This window comes from Grammomys surdaster, unplaced genomic scaffold (assembly GCF_004785775.1).
Source record: "Grammomys surdaster isolate TR1022 unplaced genomic scaffold, NIH_TR_1.0 279, whole genome shotgun sequence".
Lineage (NCBI taxonomy): Eukaryota > Metazoa > Chordata > Mammalia > Rodentia > Muridae > Grammomys > Grammomys surdaster.
In genome coordinates this window covers 8647095-8669578 of record NW_021604720.1, presented here as the reverse complement: position 1 = coordinate 8669578, position 22484 = coordinate 8647095, and positions in this window count along the sequence as shown.

Genomic DNA, 22484 nt, shown 5'->3' with positions numbered 1-22484 from the left:
CTCTCTCTCTCTCTCTCTCTCTCTCTCTCTCTCTCTCTCTCTCTCTCCATCCTTGGCGCTTGCTTTATTTAGGGACAGCATTATCTCCAGAGAACTGCTTTGCTGTTGGGCAGTAAAACAAGTTAATTCTTGAGATAAAGGTTCTCATAAAAGAATCTGAGCAGGAAGACTTTGTGGTTTAGAGAAAGTGTAATCTCTATTGAATGTCTGGGGCAGGCATTGAAAGCAGAATTAAATTTATAATTGTTTAACAGACAAAGAGCTTTCCAATAGATTTCCACCCAGAACAGCAAAGAATCACACACACAAAAGTGAAAGGGCATTGAATTGAGAGACGAGGTGTTGTGGTCTGAACAACTCTGCCACAGGATTTAGGAGTTCTGTATTTCAATCTTGGTTTTGCTGAGAAGCTGAATGTGTTTGGGTAAATCTCCTGATATTTCTATGCGTTGGTTTTCCTACCTGTAAAATAGAGACTTTGTAGTGGGCTGAATGAAAAAGTTTAAATGTGTTTCAAAGTACCCTGTCGGCAGTGTTACCAGGCTGGTCTATTGTTACTGTAACTCCTTTTACCTAAGTAAAGAAAGTGAACACATTGAAAGTTGGAAACTTACTGGGCCATTGAAAGTGGCAGAATTTGAACTGAGATAGTCTAGGACTGATTAAAAAAACAAAACAAAACAAAACAAAACAAAACACACCCACATTACTACCATAAGCACACCCTCAAGAAATAATCCTTGGTTAGCGCACCCGACTGTGGTGTGGCTCCCAAATGCTAGTACTTATGAGAACTCTTGTAGAAGGCCAGAAACTCTCGAGCAAATGCAAGGTGGTTCTGTTTTCCGGTGGTAATATGGCTGTCATTTGAATGAAGGTGTCCCCTCCACAATCCATTTTGAAGCAATCCTCTTTGAAGAGGTGGGGCTTAGCTGGTGGTATAGCTCAGTTGGTAGAGTATATGCTCCCCACACATGAAGTCATGGGTCTGATCCCCAGCAACACATAGTGTGATGGTGAATGCCTGCCATCCCAATGCTCAGAACATGGAGGCATGATGATCAGAATTTTAAGGTCATCCTATACTATGTAGGAAAATTTGAGGCTAACCTGGACTAGGTGGGAGGTTATTAAATCTTGAGAACTCTTCTGTCATGAGTTAATTATCACCTTATAAAAGTGTAAGAGGAGGCTATCATAGGGCTCCTTTATTCTCCAGATCCCTTTTCCACTTATAAGAGTCCATAATGTTCGAAATGCCATCTTATAGGTTCTCAGCCTTCCTAATGCTGAGACCTAACTCAGTCTCTCATGTTGTGGTGACTGTTAGCATTTTGTCTAAGCTCTGTCTGCCCCAAAGTTACCTGGCTGCTTGCCCCCTTCGCTCTCTTGCTCTTGCCTTCCTGCTCCTACTCTGTCCTTTAACCCTTTCCTCTTCTCTCCCCCTTCTCCTCCCCCTCTCTCCACGTGCTCTATTTCTCTACTCCTCTACTTTTCTCCTTCTTCCTCTTTCTCTTCTCCTCCTCCTTCTCTTTCTCCTCCTCCTCCTCCTTCTTCCCCTCCCTCCTTCTGCCTTTCTCTGTCTCTACTACCCTCTCAACTTCCCTCCCCATGCCCTGAGTAAACTCTATTCTATACTAAACCTTCCTATGGCTGGTCCGTCAGGGGGAAGGGATGACCAGCATGGGCCCCACTGAGACATCCCCTTCCCCCACACCTAACTATATCTCCACCAAAACAAATTCCTTCTCTCTTTATCATTTTATAAAACACAACAGTGACTGCCAACTATGAAGTTATTTTCATTGCTACTTCATAACTGTAATTTTGTTACTATTATGAATTGTAATGTAAATATCTGATATGCAGGATATCTGATATGTGACCCCGTGGGAGTGTCAGTTCACAGGTTGAGAATCACTGGATTAGATTCTCACTGGGTACTGAATCTGCTGGCACTTTGATTTTGGGCTCCCAAGGTCTTCACAACTATGAGACATAAATCCTCCTTACTTACAAGTCACTCAGTCTCTGCTGTCAGACAGTGGCACAAACAGATGAGGACACTCCCCTTAATGAGAAGATGCGGCGGTGTCTACCGAAATTTATAAACTGAAGAGCTATCTATGAGGCAGCTTCTCGGAGCATCATGTGACAAAAGAGCACACTGGGATGGTTTAGAGCAGCTGAATTTTATTGTCTCAGTACTGGAGGCCACTGGTTTCAAATGAAGGGATCAGCCAGACCATATTCCCCCTGAAGGCTGAAGGTTTGGTGTCCTTCACTGCTGGCAGCCTCTGGATTTTCTTTGCTTCTATTTGTCCATCTTTCTCTATATCTCACCATATCAACTGTTTCCCATCAATGTCTGCTTCCAAGCTTCCTGTTTTTAGGGACTAGAGATCTAGCACAGTGGTGGTGTGTGTGTCTAGCATGCGCAAGGGACACCACCGTTAAATCCATATCCCATGGTTAACTAGTGCAAAGCAACTCTTACTTTCTTATTGCAGCTGTAACAAGCCACACATAGTTAGTGGCTTAAACACATTTATTATCTTCTGGTTCTAGAGGTTAGAAGTCTCAATGAGTCTTATGGGGGTCTTATAGGACTACAATTAACATGTCAGTGGAGATGTGTCTTTGTGGAGCTCCTAAGGGAGAGAATTTATCTCTGTCTTCCATCTTCCAGAAGCCCACCTCCATTCCTTGGCTCATGACCCTTCCCTCAATCTTCAGAGCTCAAGGTGTGGTTATCTTTGAACCTCTCTGAATCCCTACTTTATTTTCTTTAGCACCTTTGTGATTATATTGGATAATACCTTAAAATCTCCTCCTGTCAAGAGCTGGACCTTAGTCACATCTGCAGAGTGTTTGCCATGTAAACTAGTATAGTAACAAGCTCCAGGGTATGGGACAGGAATGTACCTTGAGGGACTTGCTTTGTTTGCCATGGTCTTAAAGCCCCTCTAAAGAGGAAATTGGGAACCTCAGTATTGTTGCTTCAAAAGCTCACCATTAAGAGAATTAAAAGGAGTCATTGTTGTGGACCCTTCAGCTTACAGCCTAGCACAGGGCAAGTATCTCCTTCTGCAGTGGCTGTTTAAATCCCGTTAACTGTGGGCACCTGTGCAGACATCACAAGTGTTTGAGTGCACCCAAAGTGAAGTATGTTTGTCCTGTTTCCTGAGGAGTCAGTGGAACTCAGTGTGCTTAGTGAGTGATGGGCAGGCTGGCTTGAATGTCATTTGCATTGGCCACACTTCAGTCTGTTTGCTTCACTGTTCTGCCACATGGCCTTACTTGTGATTATGTTTACAGGAAGAGTGTATTGAATTTGGAGGCCTTCAACAGTTAAGCATTCCGGTTTTAGTTACTTCTATGTTAAAGACTTTTGATTTGCCCTCTAATGGTTACTCTTCCACCTTGAAGTCCTGCCTCAGTTTAAATCTTCTAGAGCATTTAATGTGTCTTACATAAGTAGCCTGAAGCTCTATGAATAGAATGGAAGAACAAAACTGATTGTTTTCATAACTATAATAACAATGTAAATAATTGAACACTTTATAGTGTTACAATGAACGTTTTCATTCGACTATCAAATACATGGCTGATTTGATGGTTACACTGGCATCCTAGTAGTGTCCAGATACTGTCAGAGCTGACCTTTGGACCAGAGTACCTGCTTTCTAACCCTACTAGTGACTGTTAAGAACTTAAGGACCCAAGGCAAGCCAGAGATCTACTTTGAGTCTCAGTTTCTAGCTATTACAGTTCCTCATAGGGTTGTAGTGAAGAGTCATCTGGAACACTTCCACCATGCATCTCTAGTTCTGACACCATCTCAGTGACTGAGACACACTGGTTACTATTATTGCCATTGCTTATATGGCTATAAAGAGATTAAGACAAAGACCTTCAAGTCTTGTTTTTTAACTGTTGAGTTATTAGAAGCTATAATACAAGCAAGGTTTATAAAAGTAGATGAGAGAATCCTTGAGTTACAACCCACTCGATTCAGCCTCAGATGGATTACCAGGATGGACCAAAGAGCTGGAGATCAAAAGAGGTGTGGGATTCAGAATGCAGCAAGGCTGGGGATGTAGCTCATTTGGTAATGTGTGTGGGTAGCCTTTATGAGGCCCTGGGTTCAAGTCCAGCATTGCATAACCTGAGTGCATTGGCATATATATGTAATCTTAGCACTGAGGATGTAGGCATTAAAGGAGTGAAGTTCCAGGTCATTCTTGCCTAGTGGAATTTGAAGCTAACCTTGTCCATGTAGAATCCTGTCTCAAACAAGCAAGCAAGCAAGCAAGCAAGCAAGCAAGCAAGCAAGCAAGCAAATAAACAAACAAGAAAACCAGGAAGAAGTAATGAGATAGGTGCGATAAATCTGTCTTCTAGAGAGAAAGAAGTGTGTAGTTCTCTGCCTTTGTTCCTAAGAGAGCTTCTATATTGATTCTACCTATAAATATCAGGCAGTTTGGTGGGTGCCACAGACCAGAATGTGACTCTGATCCAGAAATCCAGAATGTGATGGGATTTGCTGTCCAATTACGAAGAGAGTGGAGTAAAGAGAGATTGTCAATAAATTGGTGTGGACTATATTTCATCATTTTTCTAGGTTAGAAAAGCAGGTTCTGTTGAGTGATTGCCCAGGGGCCACCTTAGACACTAATGAAGATGGCCATCAGCAAGAACAGGGTTGGGGAACCAACATAGGTTTCCTTGTTGAAGAAAATCCTTTTGTCAGCTGGAAAACATAAAAGTATCTTTTATTTACTTGATTTAATTGTCATCTTTGAGGTTTACTACCTTGCTCTGCTAACCAAAGACTAGTCCTGGAAGCTTCTAGCTTCTGTAAAATCTTATCTAGGTCTAGAATGTTTTCAGCCTCTGAGACTTACTGCTGAAGATCAGAGATCTTCTGATCATTGGCCGGCTGATTTAACTCAGCTGTTCTGGGCTTCCTCAAAACTGTTCTCAAACTCCTCTCCAAGCTGACTGATTCAACCTGGCTTCTAAAGGCTTCTCTTGAGTTGCTCTGCTTGGCCTCGAACTAATAATTCTAGCATTCTAATCTTCTGGCTCTTCATTCTCTGGCTCCTTCTGCCTTCACCTGTGTCTATCTTGTTCTTCAATCTGTTTCTGTAAAACTCTCCTGGTAAAACTGATTTCTTCTTTTCTCTGCACTACTCTCTCTCTCTCTCTTTTTTTTTTTTCTTTTTGGTTTTTTGAGACAGGGTTTCTCTGTGTAGCCCTGGCTGTCCTGGAACTCACTCTGTAGACCAGGCTGGCCTCAAATTCAGAAATCCATCTGTCTCTGTCTCCCAAGTGCTGGGATTAAAGACATGCACCACCACTGCCCTGCTGCACTACTCTCTTATGTAGATTTCCTTTCCTCTCTCTTCTTGTGAGAATTGGGCATATTCTATTCTGTCAAATCTTTCTCTGATTCATCACTTTGTCTGACCTTCAATTAGACACTACTTTCAAACTCAATTCCTTCTACAAACTAACTTTACCTTCATTGTTTGGGATTAAAGGTGTGTACTTAGGGCGTGTCTGTATTCCAGCCAGAGAGATTAAAGGTGTGTGTTCCAGCCAGAGAGATTAAAGGCTGAATCACATTACAACTAGAAACTGCTTTTTTTCAGCAAGTAAAACAATCTCAGAGTTCATAGTGAGATCAAATACCCAGCAAGAGGAGAAGATTCATTTGCTTATGTCTATAAAACTTCTAGTGAGAAAACCTAGTAACGGGGCAAGCAAGGGAGGGAGAGGGATTCAGGGAAGGGTCCAGTCCAGAGAACCAACCTAAGGGCCATGTACTTGACTCTTATGACATGAAGCCTCTTTGTTTCTACTTTCCACTCACATTCTGATTCAGAAGGGTCAGAAACCATGATGTTGTGACAAGTCTGAAGAGAAAGGATGACTATACACGATACAAAAACAGAAGACAATCAATTACCCCCCTCTCCTAGACAGCCAGTCTCCTCCAGTGGGCTGTGAACATTGAAAGGCTGAAAGACAGATTTTTTTTTTTAAATATAATTGGATAAGAGACATGAGTTGAATTGAGATTTTTTTCATTAGTTGAAAATATTTAATGCACTTATGAAATTTGTTCTAGATCAGGTTTACAGGCAAGAGAAAACCAGTCCTATGGAAAGAGCTTCATGGCATCTCTACAGTTTACATTACACATTATAGTAGGTATGCCATCCCTTCTGGCAGTAACCTGGCAGGTAGACATCATTGCAGTGGTAATAACTATTTGGTAGAGGAGAGCACCACATTTCAAAAAGATTAGTAGTATATACAAAAAACTCAGCTTGGCAACTACTGGAAGCTGGACTGAGCACCGATATGTCTTGCTCTAACGGAGTGATTCTCAACCTGTGGGTCGCGACCCCTTTGAGAGTCAAATGACCTTTCACAGAGATCACCTAAGACTATCATAAGGCACAGATATATACATTATGATTCATAGCAGTAACAAAATACAGTTATGAAATAGCAGTGAATATGATTTTATGGTTGGGGCTGACCACAACATGAGGAACTGTATTAAAGGGCTGTAGCTTTAGGAAGGTTGAGAGCCACTGCTCTAATGGAACACAGAGAAGCAAGAGTGTAGTCAGAAACAGTAATGGAACCAAAGCAGGTGCGGAGCCTTGGGCTCAAGCACATTCTCATCCTCAGAAAGTCCCAGATTTTTTTTTTTTTCAGATGGCTTGCTTCTGGCTTGTGAAGTGTAACTCATTCTGGGACCACATGCATTAAAATAAGTTATATTTTAGTTTGGATTGAAAGTACACTTCAAAGTCCGTATGTTAATGCTTGATCACCACCAGTCTTTTGTACTCCCGAGAAATGGTGAAACCTAGAAGAAGTGGTTAGGTTGCTGGAGACAAGTTTTTTAAAGGGATGCAATGTTGGGACTCTACTTCTCCCTCTTTTCTTTTATCCTATCCTGCATTCCCTGAGATGAGGTTCTACAGTGTCTTGAACAGTGAGCGTAGTTACTGTTTTTATGAAACTGTGAGCCAAAGTACAGCCTTTCCTTCGGTATGTTGATTAATCTTGGGTATTTTGTCATAGCAACGGAACACTTATTAACACAGGATTTTTCTTCTTTTTAGTGGTAAAAATATAGGCTAAGGTTATAGTCATTTCTCTTTGGAAAGATATGATCTTAGGGGAATTTTGTTGAAGAAAAGGTGCCTTTCTGCTCTGCTATTTTTCTTAAGGATGAGCGTGCCAAATCTATTGATTACTTTAGAATAAAAACCCCAGTCCTATTGTTTTAAGGATTGAGCTTTTCTAAATGGAAACTGTCTAGAGGAAAAGGAAGATGATGAAGATAGAAAATACTGTGAAAGGCCATTGGCCAAGTTCCTCAGGGCTTAGACCTATTGAGGCTTTCTTGAGTTGATATTTAAATTATTTTTCTGAGAGAGAACAAATTGACCAAATATAGCATGCCCATATGCTCAGCAGTCAGAATGAACTGTGAGCGCTGTTTCTTATTGGGTGTTTATGGCATTACTGTGTAAATAGCCATTTATTTCAGCTTGCTTGCTTCTGTGGAGATAGAGGAACCGTCTTCCTAATACCTTCAATGAGGTAAGACACTTGCAGCCTCCAGGAAATTGATTCAAAGCCCTTGGTCCTCACACCACTTCAGCTTCCTGGTCACATGCTGCAGGCTGGGTGTGGGGTGTGGTTCATTGTCTGTGCCAGCCGGACCCATGTGTCAGAGAACAGTGCCATGCATTGCCCTTCATTCAAATTGTCTCTCCTTTGGCCAAGGGCTAGAAGCTGTGACTAGAGAAGCTAAATGTTGCACCGTCTTGATGGCAGCTAAAGGAAAATGAAAATAAAATAATATCTCACTGCTCTCTCTCTCTCTTTCTCCCCATGTCCTGAGGCTTCCATCTTGCCGAGATGACAAAACAAGAAATGAAGGTCACAGTCATTTAGGGAGTCATCTGTGTTTGTGATCCTAAAGCAGAAGTCTTGTCATACACCAAGGGCAATTGAAGAGAACAAAGCATTCAGCTTAGACACAAATGTAAACTTAGGCATGGAAGTCCTGTTGGATGGAGGAAGATCAACTTGTTCTCCATGGGACTAAGGGCCAACCCAGGGAAGGAACTCAGAGTTGACCACACATGCCCCGCTCATTAGCGTGGGCAACTTTTTAGTCTGGGGCTGTAAGATTTAGCTGCCACTTATTTCTTTGCAGATCCTAAACAAAATTAACCAAAGGTTTGTTTCACCTTGCCTTTGGCCTTCTCTCCACATCTCTCCAAAAAAGCTAGTCATTACATTATATCTAAAGTGAGTCATGAGGGATCAAGCCTGGGGTGGAATGTTCTAGAAGATGTGTTTCTTTTGGAAGAAAGACAGGGTTTAGGTTTTGATGCATATTCCCCTTTGGTGGGGTACAGGAGAGTATAGGTTTTACGTCAGATTGCCACTAGTTCTGGCACTGACTCCGCTGCTCCTAACTGGGGGAACTTGGGGGAAAAAATCAGCTTTCCAAGCTTCACTTTGTGTGATGCAAAAATTAACATCATTTAGCTCAGAATAGTTGTCATGTCCTGGCATCTGACAACAAGAAAAGGCAACCTTAAAATACCCTGTATAGCTAATTTTCCCAGGTTCACTTAGGAATACTGGCACAAGCAAACAGTACTTTCCATAAACCTGTATAATGTGGGACTGGAAAGACAGAGGGCTCAGTGGGTGTAGTAGTTTGAGTGAAAATGACCCTACAGGATCATAGGGACTGGTAATATTGGGAAGTGTGGCCTTGTTGGAGGATGAGTGGCTTTGTTGGAGGAGGTGTGTCACTAGGGAGTAGGCTTTGAGGTCTCAGAAGCTCAAGCCTGGCCAATGTATCACTGTCACTTCCTGCTGCTTGTGGATCCAGACGCAGAGCTCTCTGCTATGCCTTCGTCCTGCCATGCTTCCCGTCATACTGATAATGAACTAAAACCTCTGAACTGCAAAGCAGCCCCAATTAAATGTCTTCCTTTATAAGAGTTGCTGTGGTCATTGTGTTTCTTCACAGCCATAAAACCCTAACTTAGTCAGTGGTAAATTGCTTGCAGTGTAAGTATGAATATCTGAGTTTGGATCCACAACACACACATAAAATCTCAGTGTCAGTAATCTCAGTGCTCAAAGGAAAGGGAGGGAACAGGGGGATCCCTGGGCCTTACTGTCCAGACAGTCTATCAGATTTAGTGAGCTCCAGATTCACTAATAAACTCTGCCTCAAAAGGGAAGGTGGAGAAACAATTGAGGAGGACAGCTGACATTGGCCTCCACACATTCCTGTATGGGTGAGTACATTCCCCCCAAAACCCACCACACACACACACACACACACACACATTCCGTACGTACACACACTGACCCACACACCAGTGGAGTTATATAACGATTATTATTAGCTCAAATAATTACTGTTCTTTCCTTACTTCATTACATTTGTTTACTTAGCATGCAAAAATCTGTGGGTTTGTGCACACGTAAGCATGCGCACACGCATGAGCAGGCATGCTGTGGTATGGGGGTTGGATGACGACCTGTGGGGATTATTTCCTTCTTTCGTGTGTGTCAGGGGTTAGACTCAGGTTGTCAGGCTTGGTAGCAAGGGCCTTTACTTGTTGGCCCAATCTCATGTTTTTAAAGAAGGGATCTGCTCTTGGGCATTAGAAATTCCACGTTTTGTTGCTAAAGTAGGTTCCATCTATTCAATCCATGTGACTCTCTGCTTGCACATGGTATGTTAGCAGATGTGACATCAAAAAAAAAAAAAAGAAAGAAAAAAGAAAAACACTGCTACAAAAACCAATTTTGATATAATTCATATAGTAAATTCAATGTAATTAAATTTTGACTTAAATTGGGTTTGTATCCACATTTGGCTACTCCATTAGCCTTATGACTGGACAAATTAGTTAACCTTTTAAAAACCCTGCTTGTTCACCTATATAAGGATATTGCCCTGAGGATTAAATAGACATGGAAAAATTTAATGCCAACGTGTTTTCAAAACCTAATAACAATTAGATTTTTGTCTATGATTTTATTCATTAGCCAGCTTTGACTGTTGAATGCATAGTGAGGTCACAAAGTGCAGTGAGGTCATGATTAATATCTTCTCATAGGTGTGATGAAACACTGCCCAGACTTGGCAGCAGTGGGGTTATGTCCGCAAGGGGAAGGCAGATATCTAAAATGGGTCTTACTGAGCTAAATTCTACATGTCCAAAGAGCTAGCTTCTTGTGGAGGGCACTGAGCATTTTCTAGCCCTTGCCTTCTTCTGGGACCTCCATTATTATTGGATTGGATTATTATTGTTTTTCCTCCCATCATATTATGTTCTAGATTGTGTTAACATTTTTCCCATAGCTCAATCTCCCTTTATAAGAATATTCATAATTACAATTAGGGCCTATCTGGATACTCTAGAGTCTCTCTCACCTCCATGTAGTCTCTGTGCTCTGTGAGGTAACAGTGTCAGGTTCTATGCATTTGGACCAGGACTTCTTAGAGAGCCTTTATTCAGTCTATATCATTGGCTCCTCTTCCTTTGAATAGTTCCAGCTAAGCTGTGACTGAGGGTGATGTCACTACTGACTGTGGGGTTGGGGGAAAATAAGTAGGGGATGTTAGGGCAAGATTTTCAGCTATAGGATGGAAGGCTTCATTGTCTCTCAGCACTGCAGGGGCTGTTCATAGGGTTCTGCTTTATTCAGTTTATACAAGTCTATAGTGGGAAGAGGGCTCTGCTGACGTGCCTCTGATCTACACTCGTGCATGCATACACACATGCACTCATGCATGTGGGTATTTTGGAGGATTTGGAGGGAGAAAAGGGTAGGGTCAATGATGTTGTTACCATAATACCAAGAAATAATTATGAAACAAACAGGAAAAGAGGAAGACAGGAAGTGCAAGTCTCTCTGGGACTTGGTCTAGTAGTGACATACCTGGGTGAGTCCACACAGAAGCCATTAGCAGGTCTTACAGCCTAGCATTCAAGCCAGTGCCAAGTACATACTGATAAACTTCACAGAAGCGCAGAAAGTGATGATTAAGCTGACAGGAATTTGACTGGGGAAAAACCTCAGTCTTGAATTTATAGATCTAGGATGACGCTGCACACTTATGTAAAAATTCAGTCTTAAATCTGGGGCTGAATCATTAATTTGCAGAGAGAGAGAGAGAGAGAGAGAGAGAGAGAGAGAGAGAGAGAGAGAGAGAGAGAGAGAGAGAGAAATAGACAGTGCACAGACCCTGGTACAATTGTCTGCCTGGCTCACAGCAAGGTGATGGACAGTATATCTCTGAGAAAAGGGAGGGCTTTTCCTTTCTTTCTTTTCTCTTCTTTTGCTTTAAAATGTTTTATTAGTGTATATAAATTATATATAAATGTTATGATATTTCATACATGTATATTATCATTTTTACCATTGCCACGGCTTGTTTATCTTTTGTCTCCTCCTGCTTCCATTGATCTCTTTCTTCCCCTTAACTTTCTCTGTTTCTATTTCATGTCCTTTTTTTCTATTTACTTTTTAATATAGTTTGATTATGTTTTCCCCATTCCCCAATTCCTCCCAGATCCTCCTCACCTCCCTTCTCATTCAACTTCAAGTTTTCTCTCTCTTTCCAAATTAAAAAAAAAAAAAACAAGCAAAACCCAAGAAACAAAGATCTACACCCCAAAACCAAACAAGTAGTGGGGGAGGGGTACCATAAGGGGAAAAAAAGCATGTAAAAGCAACTTTTATTCATCCAATATCATCCCAGAGGCTTACTGCCTCCATCTGCTAACCTAGGCCTAGTCCAAGAAGCTTCTAGACTCCATACAATCTTATCTAAGCCTAGAGTGTTTTCAGCCTCTGAGATTTACTGCTGAATAATCTCACCCCTTAGTTCTTTCCGAACTCTGGCTGGCTAGTTCAACACAGCTGTTCTGACTCAAAACTCCTCTCCATGCTGACTGATTCAATCTGGCTTCTCTCAGCTTTCCACTTAATTGTTGTTCTGCTTGGCTTTAGACTAACTCTAGCAATCTGTTCTAATCTTCTCACTTCTCATTCTCTAGCTCATTCTGTGCTTACCTGAGTCTAGCTTGTTCTTTCTGCAACTTGTCTCTGTAAAACTGTGCCAGTAAAATCTGCCTCTGAACTCCACAAACTGAACCATCACCAGCTAAACTGCTATGAACTCAACTCCATTGCACGGCCTTTCAATGGACTAAATTGACTGAACTCAGCTGACTGAACAGAACTGACTGCCCACCTTCTCTCTTCCTGCACTGTTCTTAAACAGCATTCTTTTCCTGTCTATTAGAGAGTTGGGTGTGTCCTATCTCTGACTTACTCTGTCAACTCTTTCTCTGATCTGTCACTCTATCTGCTCATCAAATGTGGGAGCTTCCCTCTACAAACCAATTTTATCTACATTGTTTGGGATTAAAGGTGTGCACTTAGGGCATATTTGTATTTCAGTCAGAGGGATTAGAATTTCTCTATAAAACCCAAAACAACCCCCCCCAAAAAATTCCTGAAAAGGTTCAAGCTAAATGGAGTACCAACTCTGAGAGGGCAAAGTGAACACGAGGTCCCATGCCTCCTAATGATGTGACTGACATCTGACGACAAAGGGAATATCTGTTTTCTCCAAAGAATTGCCACTAGCTAGATCACCAACACTGAAGGGAAAGCTTCTTGCCCAGGAACAGTAAGCCAACACCAAATAAACTCTATGTTTTGTACCCTTTTAAACCCCGAAGGTTTTATTTAGATGTAGGGAAGGTACTTACTATTTGAGAGAGAATATTAGCCAAATGCTACATTGCTTAGTCCCCTCAGGCTGTTACAGCAAAATTCAGAGGACTGGTGGTCTAACTCACACTTATTTTTCAGTTTTGGAATCTGAGAAGCTGTGTGGTTCTGTTTCTGGTGAATCCCTTCTTCACAAATTTAGAAAATGGGCCTTCTCGCTCTCATGGGCTCACAGGGCATGTGGAGACAAAGAAAGAACCTTAGACTTTCTTTTCTTAGAGGGCCACTTATCCTGTTCTGAAGACACCACCCTGATGGCATTACCAGAGGGTTCACCTCGTATACTATCCTATTGGAGTTTGAGGAGTACCTTGGATTCCTTACATATTTTATTTTGAATTCATTTTTGCCTTCACATATTCAGAAACTGTTTTTTTTTTGTTGCCCAATTCTTTGCAACCCTGATTTTCAGTTGCATGGCCCCATAAACTTAAGAAACTGAGTATTTGATTCAACACTGTCGGAAGTGTGTCACATTCTTAATCCCATTGTGAAGACGAAGGAGCTATAGTTTACCCAGCTTCTCCTATTCTATATGAAGTCACAGGAACATATGAGACCCTGAAGTTTTACCTAGCTAGTGTGTGTCTTGCTATTGGGGAAGCAATAAAGGATACTGTTGCTGACAAGCTGATTTGTAAAGATGAGTCATAAATATTGAGCTTTGGTGTGTGTGTGTGTGTGTATGTGTGTGTGAAAGAGAGGGGTGGGAGGGAAGGGAAGGGAGAGGGGGAGGGGAGGAGGGGAAGGAGGATGGGGAGGAGGGGGAGGAGGAGGCTGAGGAGGGGAAGGAGGGGCTGAGGAGGGAGAGGAGGAGAGGGAGGAGGGGGAGGAGGAGGGGGAGGAGGGGGAGGAGGAGAGATTCTGTCTAGCCTAGGCTGGCCTTTAACTCACAGTGCAGCCAGGGATAATTCTTGAACTCTTGATCTTGTCTCAGCCTTCCAAATGCTGGGATTACAAGAGTGTATCCCTACCGCTGACTTTTTAATTTTAAGGACTACAGAGGCAGGCCGTTATAAACAAGTCTAACTTTCTATCTCTTGCTAAGATGGGTTGGAAAGGTCCTCAGCCGGAGAGCTTTGGCTATATTCCTGGTTTGTGCCTGGGGCTTCCCAAGATGTCAGGGCAGAGCCTTCAGGGGAACAGGGAGTAGCGTGTAAACACAGCCCCTGCTTTCCTTTCTTTTGGCTACCTTCCCCCGATAATATATGTTCCTTACCACTAGCTTCAGGCAGGACATGGAACACTAAGCTCAGACTGGTCTCAAGGGCTGTAGTTATTCACCAGGGTCTTCAAAATGTATTCAGTTAGTTGAGCTTTGCTGGGCTAGAGGCAATTCTAAAGCTGCAGAGCCATGCTGGACAGATGAGAAATGGGATTTTCAGAAGGGCTCTTGGGTACTCCTGAAACACTGGCTCTCCCCCTCCCCCTATTTCTGTCCTGTTTCCTTTTTAGGGGATACCAAGCCCAGCTTTGTTTGTGTGTGCCACTACATTCAGCCTAAGACCATTGTTAACCACTCATTGTTAGGAGCTTGGCTCTTTGATCAATAAAATCCTGCTGTATATTCAAGCATGGCCTTTACAGCATTATATTAAAACAATAAATCAGGTATCAGACTCAGCGTTTGAGCTAGCTTTTATTGCATTATTCCATTTTACCCACTCTCCTGGTTTAGAATCCCACCTCCTGCATTTATGATTTTCAAACGTTCCATCCGTTATGTCCCCATGGCACTTTAATCTAATTCAACACTTTAAAAGGGTAGGTAAGTGTTTAGGACACCGGGCCAGGCTCTGATCATCTTATGAAACTGTTGTTTTATAGAAAAACATTACCTTTATTACCAGATTCTATGGTGTGTTTGGCGGGGGTGGGGTGGGGGGAACAATCTGGTTACAATTACAAACAGCATTTTTTAAAGAGCTACAATAGAAAGCTCGCCATTTAAAGATGAGATACAGCTTTCGTGAATGGCTGTAGCATATTGGTACAAGATGCCTAGAGGAAGCAAGTCTAGCCTCAGCCCCTGGTTTCCTTTGCATGTTTTTGTAGTAACTATTGATGCAAGTGGTTCCAATGGAGAAGCTGGCATGTCTCTACCCAGAAGCACCAGGGGAGATCCCAGCACAATCAACACCTGTATCAAAGGACAGCCTTTATGGACTGGTCAGTGCAGTTTGTTAGACTCACCCCAAATGAACTGAATGGCATTAAAACTCAAGAGCATTGTATACTCTCTTACTAGATAGAAGGTCAGACTGCCAAAGGAGGAATTTCCACTGCAAAGCTGCCTCTCAGTCCCACAGGAAAGAAGTAAGCATCTGTCTCCATCTTCCCTTAAGCATGTGCCAGAATGCATGTGTGCAGTTGATCAAAAGCCATCCTTTTTATCTTACTTGTATGGGGGGTGGATAGCTCAGAGCAAGAACTATTTTTAAACAATAATCCAAAGAATGCCAGTAGTACATTGTTTAAAATTCAAGTGGCCTGGTTTTCATATACCATATGCCTTAAGAGAAGCCAATAAATGTCAAACAAATGTCAATTATTAATGTATTTATTGGGTCTGCAGTGCATTTAGGAGAAAGCGTTGTGGCATTTGGTCATCCTGTGCTTTGAAGACAATACAAAGAGTATGTGCTTGAAATGCACGACATAAATTTCAGTGTTCACCTCTGCTGCATGATCACTTGTCTGACATTATGAGAGTGTACAAGACGCGCCCACTCAGGGATTACCTTTGTTACTTGATTCTTTTTTCTCTGATGGCTCAAGTGGTGTGCAAGCATGTCCCAGTGATCAGCAGAGGTCTAAGTTGGTATGATCTTTGGCATTCGTGTTGGAACCTTTTCATGCTCTTTGGTACTGAGTTGACTGTGCACTCAGCATTTGCTTGCAAGCTGGGAGGAGAGTATCAGTAGTGAGGTGCACACTGTGGCAAAACTGGAAGAACTGGTTATTGGCAGCCAGCCAGAACTAACATGTATATCCCACGAGCATCCAAAACCCTATCTGGTTAAGTGCACTGGTCTATCTGTTCCTCATAGACATCTCCGAGGCACACAGCTTTTTATGTGAGCACAGCTGTGCTGAATGCGAAGGCAGCCAGTTTGAGTGTCTGTCTTCTGTATGAAAACTGAATGTGAGTGTGTCGTCATCCTCATTAAAACGTATGTAAGTATAGGAAATGCTTTGTTGTGTTTGGTAGCTCTTTCTGAAGCCATCCTTTCAAAGGACGTGCTTTCTACAGCCAGCATATCTGTTTCTTTTCTGATCTCAGAAGCCAACGCAGTGCACATACAATTCATAGGCGCTGTATGTGGAATTGATTCTCTGCTTTTCTAGTCAGGAAACTGAGGTTGCAACTCGACTAGTCTCCCAGACACAGAAGCAAGTGTTAGAAATGTGTTTTCCTGGTCTTCCAATATATTTTGAAGGATATCTGCTTATCTTCTGAGAGAGCATCCCAGTAATACAGAGAGCTTCTTCAAAGGTGTTCAATTCTGAGCCCCACCCCGAGATGGGACCACTACAGAGGGGTTCAAGTTACATTTTAGTTTATTTATCTCCTCTTTAGAGGGATGGAACTCTATTATATTCATGTGTGCAAATTATGGGAAGAGCATAATTAATCACCAAACAGTACAGTGCAAAGAAAACATATGGATGAGATAAAATGAAATTGCAATGATTGTAGTTACCTGCATTTGATTATGTGTCATTTACTTGAGCATTTTAAAGAGAATCTTGAATAGAAGTCAAGTGGCTATAAAGAATAAGTGTTAGACATGATGATGTAGAAATATAAGACATGACTGGTGGTAAATGCACTAAGAGACCTCAGAGAATTTCTAACTTAGTTGTCTCCTTGTGCCCTAAAAGAGGGCACCTCAAAATATCCATGGTCAAAATCATGTTGTGGGGGAACTTTGAACTTCAGAGATGAACCATCTTGGAAAAAAGATGCTCCTATTCTGATTGTGTTGTTCAAATAATTTATCATTGTCCATTTGGCAAATGTCTCTAAGGTATCTCCCTTTGTCTAGCCTGCCAGGAAATTTTGTTTGCAATTGAACCCACCTACAAAATGTTCCCCAGGTTGGTTTTATATGATGCTATACTTCAACTAAGCAGTCATTTATGTATCTCTGCATTGAATATTTGCTTACATGTACTTCTGATATGTTCCTTTTTCATATCTTCTACGGACCACATTGAAGGGACATTTTCTAGTCTCTTTGAGGTTATACCAATGGGAAATACTGTGTATTAGAAAAATAACATAAAAGCCCAAATGAATAGTAATGTTGTTAGACAAATCCTGCTGGGAAGAACCTTCATGATTTGTATGTCATCAGTGTAAAATTCACTGAGTCAGACACAAACTTGGAAACAAATTCCATTTAATAACAAAAACTTGGCTACTTGAGATGAACTCGACCTTTCTGAGAACACATATTAAAAACTCATTTGGGCTCCTAATTCCATAGCATAATCAATATGCAGATAGATTACCAACCATGTAAATCTGATTGTTAAAATGGATCCAGAAGAAAATAGAAATTTAATTTGTTTTATTTTGGCTAAAACATGTAGCTGATAAGCTTATAAATTTGAATATCTAGTAGTTTGGGACTTAGTCACTTACCCCTACCCCCAGATAGGACAGAATTGATTTAGTTAATCAGATTATTTTCTATTCATCATATATTTAAATTTTATATTTAGTAAACTTACTCTCTAAAGCAACGTATGTGAGGATTTTGAGATTATTAAAAAAAAATGCACACCACAGAGGTGTTCCTTAAGGGGGTGTGGGGTGCTGTGAGCCTCATTTTTTAAACCTTGGCTGAGACCTCAGATGGGATAATAAATTTTGTGTGTCTAATATAGCCAAGCTTTAATACCCAGAGCTTAGTCTACCATTTCTGTAGATGTATCTATGAAATCTATGAAAGATTTTCTTTTTTTCTCTTTGGACTGTGGTAGGGCAACGAATAACAGTAACATTTCAACTTGGGACTTTGAATGGAGCAGGTTACCCTCAGTAATGGAGGTGGCTCACCTAATTAGTTAGAGGCTTTAGTGCCACACAGATGGACCTCCCTGAACAAATGAGAATTTTGCTTAAAGATAGTCTTTGAATTCAGTGGTCCTGAATTTTAGCCTGTTTGATGTCCCATTCTTGTTGAAATTGTATCTCCACAATTGTGTGATTCAAACTTTAACATAAGCCTGTCTCTGTGTCTCCCATCTGTCTCTGTCTGTCACCATCTCTATACTGTTTCTAGCTATCTCCTATGTCTCTGTCTCTCATTCTCAGCTCTGTCTATATTCCATCTCTGTCATCTTTATCCTGATCTTTTTGTCATATTTCCTCTTTACCAGGAGTGTTTCCTCTTAATCGTGTAAGCGTAGGAGTAGCTGCAACCAGAAGGAGAGGATTTTAAAGATTGCTTTGGTGTATAGAAGCGGGGAGTCTGGAAATGGGCAGAAAACATGGAGATTCTGTTAACCTCTCTGAGCAGCCATTATAACCTTCTAGCTAACATCTCTAGAACTAGACTATGCAACTTATAGCTTTTTGATCATTGCCTCAAAATCTTTTTTTTTTTTTTTTTTTTTTTTTGCTGAAAGTAACACAAAAGCAGGCTGCCCATTCTTCATGAGGAATAGTACACACGGATGACACGTATTTCCCTTCCTTGATTTTCTCTTGGAAATATGTCATTGTCTGGGGATAGTAGAACAGGAATTACAGGCTCTTTGTATGCATGATGAGCTCATCTGCAAACTGCTTCTGAAAGAAACACCCAGCGTAATTTATCAAGAAAACAGTTTTTGACTCTCTTTTTTCCTAGGGGTTTATGAAATTTTAGCAGGTGTATTTGGCATTTATCATGACAAACCTGTGAAGCTGAAATGCGCAGTGTGTGAGGAGGAAGTTGATGCTGCCTCTTTCATTAAGGAAATTAAATGCCCCAGGTCCTGGCCTGGGTGCCTTCATTTATGTCAAACTTCACACATGCATGTCTATTTTTATTTTGTTTCTCAAGGCAGAGTCTTGCTATGTGGTTCAGGCTGGCCTAGAGCTTGCTATGTAGCACAGGCTGGCTTTAAGTTTGTAATTCTCCTGCCTTTAGTTTAAAAGTAATGCACAGACATACACTATTGCCGCCACTCCTGGTTGAATTTAACACACACACACACACACACACACACACACACACACATTCACACACATTCACACTTTAACAACGACAGCATTCATTTACACATTCAGCTACATTTTTACAGAGGGCCTATCAAGAAGCAGACCTGAGAGATACAGTGTTGGGTTTATAGAGTGCGCATATGACTCTAGTGTAGAAAGCAGATACAATATTTATGTGCTTAAATGAGCTACATTGTGCAGAAGCAGAGTGAGGTAATGATGTATACTATGGGGCCCCTCAATTAAGAATAACTTATCTCAATATTTTTCAGTTGAAAAAAATTGAGAGTTAGCATCCTAAAAATGATGGGGCTAACAAGTAAGGAAGCTGGGATTGTCTGCCGGTTGTGTGATTCTGCCACACAGCTCAGAGGGGATCCAAATAATCTTCTAACAGTGCTCAATTTCCTAGTCCCTTTCATGCGTAGGAGTAACTTCTTACCTTGCTCTAGATCTGGCACGTGACCTTATCTCTCTACGTCCTAAGCATTTCTGTCTCTTTTTCTTCACTTCCACTTTCTCCCCTTCTCCTAAGCTTCTCCCTAAGGCAAAGATACGGTAATAAGAAGTAAAGTAGCAGAAATCACTCTAGACACAGGACAAAGAGAGCAGAATCACTCCCATGGGCCTTCAGTCACCTTACTTCCCTGTGATCTCCAACTTTGAACAAACTCAGCTTCCATCTTTCCTCAGTGGCTTCACGGTGGCAGCCACAGCTTTTTACTGAAGACAGATATTCCCCATTCACTTAAGTGGTCTGATAATAGTGTATAGAGCAAGGACCTGCAAACTTTTCTGAAGTAGGCTGGATATACAATATATTAGGCTAATTGGAACTTTCAGTCTTGATTACAACTACTATGGTCTGTTATCGCAGCAAATCACTGTGGAGAATTATTATTAATCCAGTAGTCATAGCTTTTGCTTCTGTGCAATGGGTGTTAAATACATGGTCTCGTGTACCAATAAAGCTTTATCGAGAGCCACCAAAGTTTGAATTCCTTATAGTTTTACCATGTCATGAAATATTCTTTTGCCTTTTGTTCAACCATTTTTAAAATTTTATTTTATCTTTTAACTTACTCACTTTACATTCTACTCACTGACCCCCTTCCTGGTCACACTCACAAACACACAATCCTCATCCCATCCCTCCATCCCCTTCTCTTCTGAGCAGTTGGGGGCTCCTTAGGTATCCCCTCCAACATGGTACTTCAAGTCTCTGTGAAGCTAGGTGCGCTTCCTCTCCCATTGATGACAGACAAGGCATCTCAGCTAGAGAAACATGTTCCACATACAGGCACCAGCTTTTGGGATAGCCCCCACTCCAGTTTTTGGGACCCACATGAAGACCAAGCTGCATATTTGCTACATATGTGCAAGGAGGCCTAGGCCCAGCCCCTGAATGTTCTTTGGTTGGTGATTCAGACTTTGAGACCCCCAAGGGTCCAGGTTAGTTGACTCTGTTGGTCTTCCTGTGGAGTTCCTATCCCCACTCAGGGCCTGCAATCCTTCTTCCTATTCTTCCATAAGAGTCCCCAAGCTCCATCTTCTATTTGGCTATTGGTGTACACATCTGTCTGAGTCAGCTGTTTGGTGGGGCCTCTCAGAGGACATCCATGCTATGCTCCTGTCTGCAAGCATAACAAAGTATTATTAATAGTATCATGGATTGGTACCTGCCCATGGGATGGGTCTCAATTTGGACTAGTTACTGGTTGGCCATTCCCTCAGTCTCTATTCCAACCCCTGTGACTGCATTTCCAGTAGACAGAATAAATTTTGGTTTGAAAGTTTTGTGGATGGGTTGATGTCTGGATCACCCCACTAGGGTTCCTGCCTGGCTACAGAAGTAGCCTCTTCAGGTTCCATATCATCAACGTTGTGAGACACAGCTAAGGTCAGTTGATTCTTGGGTGTATCCCTTATCCCGGGTTTCTGTCTTGTCCTGAGATGTGCCCCCCCATGAGTTGTCAATTTTTCTTCATTCTCATGGCCATCTAGCTGTCTCTACTATTCCTCCCTACAACTGATCCTGAACCCCCTATTCCCTTTCCTGCCCCCTCTCCCTTCTAGTTCTCTCTCTCCATCTGTCTCTTATGACCACTTTATTGCCCATTCCAAGTGAGATTCAAGAATCTTCTCTGTGCTTTCCTTCTTGGTTAGCTTCTTTGTGTTTGTAGAATGTAACATGGGTAGCTTGCATTTTATAGTTAACATCTACTTATAAGTGAGTACATACCCTGCATGTCCTTTTGGGTCTGGGTTTACCTCACTCAGGATGATATTCTCAAGTTCCATCCATTTGCCTACAAAATTCATGATGTATTTGTTTTTAATAGCTGAATAGTATTCTATTGTGTAGATGTACCACATTTCTTTAGCCATTCTTCAGTTGAGGGACATTCAGTTTCTGGCTATTACAAATAAAGCTGCTATGAGCATAGTTGAACAAATGTCTTTGTGGGATGGTGGAGCATCTTTTGGGTACATGCCCAGGAGTGGTATAGCTGAGCCTTGAGGTAGTATTTTTAAGATATAAAATCTATTCCTCACTTATGGGCTGTACAAAACCAGTCATGGGGCTAGATTTGGTTCATGGGCCATAGGTTCTCAGTTCTTGCTGAAAAACATTGTGGTTAAGACTCAAGGCATTCAAGACTATGGTCACTTGGCTGGTAAGCTGGGCATGTAGCTCCTCTGGGTGACAGCTTTCACCTGGACCCTTTTTGCAAATGTGATCACTCAATTTCCTCTCCAGGTCTTTGTTTCTATGATATTTTCATCTTGAAGTATTCATTCCCTAGAACAATAGTGACTATTTTTTATCAATAGAGTCTCAGCCTACAGTGACCATCCTCTGCCTCACTGGTCACTAGTCTTTTTATTTCTCTCCTAAAACTCACTAGATCTGAATGTATCTTGTTTATCAGTTTAATCATTTATTGTCCAGCTTGACCACAAGGATGAAAGCAACAAGATATTTCAATTTTTTTATTAACCATTATGTGTCCAGTGTGTCAATCAATATTTGTGAACTGTGGACATGGTTCCATATGACTTAGATAACTCTGACCAAAACTCTAGTGAAGGTTTCTCATGTCTAGGGTACTAGGGTTTTTATCAGATAGTTGAGAGCTTTTATGGGGAACATTGTCAGCCCAAGTGCATAACTTTGTTTAAAATGTATGTTTATGGGTATATGTATATATTTATATAAAATACATATGTATAGGTATATATATAATGTATATAATTTTAGATAATATGAGATGACATTCATATTTCATATTGATTAAAGAATCATACTAAGTAATAAATCATAGAACGGAATGTGTCAAGTCATTCCGATACTTACAATACTACAGTGTTAATAGTCTTAGAGTTG